This window comes from Elephantulus edwardii, unplaced genomic scaffold (genome assembly GCF_000299155.1).
Source record: "Elephantulus edwardii isolate Elephantulus edwardi_28Jun2011 unplaced genomic scaffold, EleEdw1.0 scaffold00116, whole genome shotgun sequence".
Taxonomy (NCBI): domain Eukaryota; kingdom Metazoa; phylum Chordata; class Mammalia; order Macroscelidea; family Macroscelididae; genus Elephantulus; species Elephantulus edwardii.
Genome location: NW_006399866.1, coordinates 8,541,552 through 8,546,036, shown reverse-complemented (window position 1 = coordinate 8,546,036; position 4,485 = coordinate 8,541,552). Strand labels below are relative to the sequence as shown.

General features: G+C 38.5%; 1 protein-coding gene across 3 annotated transcripts in view; it reads right to left on the bottom strand.

The window, feature by feature from the left end:
• The window catches only part of PPP6C (protein phosphatase 6, catalytic subunit), a 70,434-nt gene that overhangs the window by 29,537 nt on the left and 36,412 nt on the right, over positions 1-4,485 (bottom strand). The gene's annotated exons all lie outside the window — the stretch shown is intronic.

Sequence of the window (4,485 nt, the reverse complement as noted above, 5' to 3'; positions counted from 1 at the left end):
TTGTATTGGGGTTGCACTGAACATGTAAACTACCTTTGGTAGTACTGTCATTTTCACAATACTGAGTCATCCTATCCAAGATCAAGGAATAGTCTTCCATTTCTCCAGGTCTCTTTTTGTTTCTTGTAGTAATGTTTTGTAATTTTCTTTGAATAGATCCTTTGTGCTTCTGGTTAGATTTACTCCCAAGTGTTTAATTTTGTGATTAACTATTATAAAGGGTATTGTTTTTCTTAGTTCCAGCTCTGCATTCTCTCGGTCACTGGAAAAAATCCAACTGATTTTTGTATTTTGATCTTGTATCCTGCCACTTTGCTGAACTGGTCAACTATGTCCAGTAGTCATCTTGCTGAATCTGTAGGGTTTTCTAAGTACACTATCATATCATCTGCAAAGAAAGATAATTTTACTTCCTCTTAGCCAATGTGGATACCTCTTCTTTCCTTCTCTTGTCTTATTGCTATTACTAAGACATCCAATACAATATTGAATAAGAGCAGTGATAGTGGGCATCCTTGCCTAGTTCCTGTTCTCAAAGGGAATGCCTTTAATATCTCTCCATTGAGAACAATGTTGGCTCTCAGGTTTGCATATATACTTTTTACTATGGTGAAGAAATTCTCCTTTAATCCTATTATGTTGAGTGTTTTAATCAGGAAAGGGTGTTGGATTTTGTCAAAGGCCTTTTCTGCATCAACTGATAGGCTCATGTGGTTCTTGGTCTTTCCTTTGTTTATATGACAAATTACATTAATTGGTTTTTCTTATGTTAAACCAACCTTGCATACCTATTATGAATCCCACTTGGTCATGCGAATTATTTTTTTTGATGAATCATTGGATTCTGTTTCATTCAGGATTTTCACATCTATGTTCCTAAGAGATATTGGCCTACAGTTTTCTATTGTGGTGGTGTCTTTACCTAGCTTTGGTATCAAGGATATGTTTGCTTCATAAAATGAGTCTAGGAGAATTCTACCTTTTTCTATTTTATGAAAGAGTTTATGTAGAATTGGTGACAGTTCCTCTCTGAATGTTTGATAAGATTCACTTGTAAAACCATATGTTCCAGGGTTTTTTTGGCTGGAAGTTGTTTTATTAACTTTTCAATTTCTTCTTTTGTAATGGATCTTTAAATGTGTTCAATTTCTGTTTGTGTCAGTTTAGGTAGGTTGTGCATTTCTAAGTATTTGTCCATTTCCTCTAGGTTTTCATATTTGTTTGAGTTTAATTTTTCATAATAGTTCAATGTTAGCCTTTTTATTTTAGTTGGTTCTGTTGTGATGTTGCCCATTTCATCACTTCTTTGGATTATCTGTGTCTTTTCCTTCTTTTCTTTTGTTAGTTTTGCTAGTGGTTTGTCCATTTTATTAATCTTTTCAAATAACCAATTCCTAGTGTTGTTTATGGTTTCAATTGTTTTGTGGTTTTCTATTTCATTTATTTCTGTTCTAATTTTTATAATTACAGCTTTTTTAGAGAGTGTTGGGTTTTCTTGCTGTTCTTTTTTTCTTCCACAGTTCATCTGGTCTTCACTCATTAGTGTTCAAGGCCACAAGAGAATGAAATGGTTAATGGCTTCCTTTTATAGGATCTATAATCAACATCCTTTGTACTAGCAGTCAAGAAATCAAAAGACAAGCATTGAATGGGAAAGTCTGTTTTCAAGGACCTCTCCAAAGTACTAGGAAGCAATGATGTCAGTTTAAAGATGAAAATGCACATGATTCAGACCACAGTCTTCTTAATCACTTGCTATGCATCTAAGAGCTGGACAGTAAGAATGACAGAAGAAGGATTGATGTATCTGAGTGTGGTACTGTAGAAGAGTGTTGAAGAATACACATGTATATCTTGGGAAAAGTGCAACAAGAATGCTCTGTAGTGGCAAGGATGGTGAAGTTTCATCTCATACTTTGGGCATATTTTTAAGAGGCGCCAACCTTGGAAAAGGGCATTGTTCTTGGAAAGGTGGAAGGTCAGCAAAGGAGAAGATCCTCAATGAGGTAGACTGACAATGACTGCAGCACTGGGCTCAAGTATTTTGGAGATAGTGAGGATGTCACAGGATAGGCCAGGGTTCAGATCCGTTTTTCATAGGGTCACTATGAGAGCTACTCAACCGTGACAGGACCTAACAATAACAACATTTTACATATGAGCTCTGACTGCCTACTAGGTAAGCAGCAGCACTATCAACTCAAAACTGGTTCAAATGCACCAGCTGCTCCACAGGAGCAAGATGGTTAATCTCCTCCCATGCTATTACAACTTCTGGAAGGCTATGAGTTGGTCCCAACTCATAAACACGTGTTGCTGTCTGGGCTATCAAGTAGACCTAGCCTCCTATCAACCTGTTGTGACAAAGGAGACTACCCTGTAGAGTTTTCCTGGCTAAATAAGAATTAATTCATTAGCTCATAATATTAATCTTAATGGAAACTGATCATCAGATCATTCTTTTAACAGCTGGGCAGATCTGAACTTCCAACCTTTTGGTTAACAAACAGTCATGCACTGTTAGCTGAAAGACTAAAGCACCAGAACACTTTATTCCATATTTTAAACTAGCTGGCATGGCAAGTGTTTTTATCTATGTATTTTCCCACAGTACTATATATACATATGTACACACACACACACACACACACACACACACACACAATTACATACACATGGGTGTGTATGTGTGCAACCTAGAGGTTTATAGATGTTATGTAATCCCTATCAAATTTCAATAAATTTTACAGAAACTTACAAGCTAATCTGGGAATTTATATGACAATGCAAAGAACCTATATAATTAAAGAAACCTGAGAAAAAATTAAGGAACAAGTTGAAAAACTCACATGTTTCCATTTAAAAACTTGCTACAAATCTCAACCACTCCAGATGGGGCGGTACTGGAACAGCAGAGACAAATATTTCACTGGCATAAAATTAATAAAAGTTCTTAAGTAAATCTTTGATTTGTGCCTCTTAAAGATATGCCAAAAATATGCTTGTTGTTATCTTGGAATGAGTTCTTTGCTATGTTAAACAGGCAGGATTGGTGCAGGGTATGCTTTGAGTTAATCTCTTAAAAAATATTAAAACAGTAGATTAGGCAAGCAGTGGTGAGGAATAACAGGTGCCAAATCATGTGGAAATCTCCAAGGAAACAGGAAACAGGAAGTTGAAGAAACAAGGTTCCTCCCCCACAGCTGACAGAGAGAGAAAATTTTCCCTTAATGCCAGCACCTCTGCAGCTCTAGCCCAGGCAGGTTGACACCAGCAGTCAAGAAATTAGAAGATATGTTGCCTTGGGAAAATCTATTGTCAAGGACCTCTCCAAGGTGCTAAAGAGTAGTGATGCCAGTTTTAAGACTAAGATGCACTTGATCAAAACTATGTTCTTTTCAATTACTTACCATGCATCTGAAAGTTGGATAATGAATAAGGATGACAGAAGAAGAATCGATGCTTCTGAGTTGTAGTGCTAGAGAAGAGCACTGAAAATACCATGGACTGCCAAAAGAACAAATAAATACCTTTTGGAGAAAGTGCAGCCATAGTGCTGTGAAACTTTGTCCCACATATATTGGGCGTGCTGGAGGAGGAGACAATCTTTGAAAAGGACATCATGCTTGGAAAGGTAGAGGGCTGACAAAAAGGAGGAAGACCCTCACTGAGATGGACTGACAGTGACTGGAACAGTGTGCTTCAGTAGAAAGATGATGAGAATGACACAGGAAATGGGAAGGCTCAGATTCATTGCACATGGGTCACTGAGTCATAGCTGATTCCAAGACACCAAGTAACAATGCTAGCACCATGATTTTGTATTTCGAGTCGCCTAAATCTAAAGAAAATGTCTTGTGTTATTGCTGTTACCGTAGTACTAATAACAAACACACTTCTTGTTGTTGTTGTTGTTGTTGTTATCTGCCGTCGAGTCATTTGCGACTCATAGCGACCCTATGTACAACAGCCCTAAACCCTGCTCTATCCAGTGCCAATCGCATCGCCTATGACACACCCATCCTGATTACCCCAGTCACTGAATCAATCCACCTCATAGAGGGTCTTCGCCTCTTGAGCTGTCCCTCTACCCTACCAAGCATGATGTCCCTCTCCAAGGACCTGTCCCTCCTTACATGTCCAACGTATGTCAGACGAAGGCCCAGAATCCTTGTCTCCAAGGAGTAGCCTGGTTTAACCCTCTCCAGGATGAATCTGTTTTTCTCGGCAGTCCACGGTACATTCAATACTCTTCTCCAGCATCAAAGCTCAAAGGCATCAATTCTCCTTCTATCCTCCCTAGTCACTGTCCAACACTCTGATGCATAACAAGTGATTGCAAAGACCATGGCCTATATCAGGCACACCTTAGTCTCCAGAGAGACAACATTGCTCTTGGATACTTTAGAGAGGTCCCTAACACCAGACTTTCCCATCGCAGTACATTTTTTTTATTTCCTGGCTGCTGGTGCCAAGAGTGTTGAC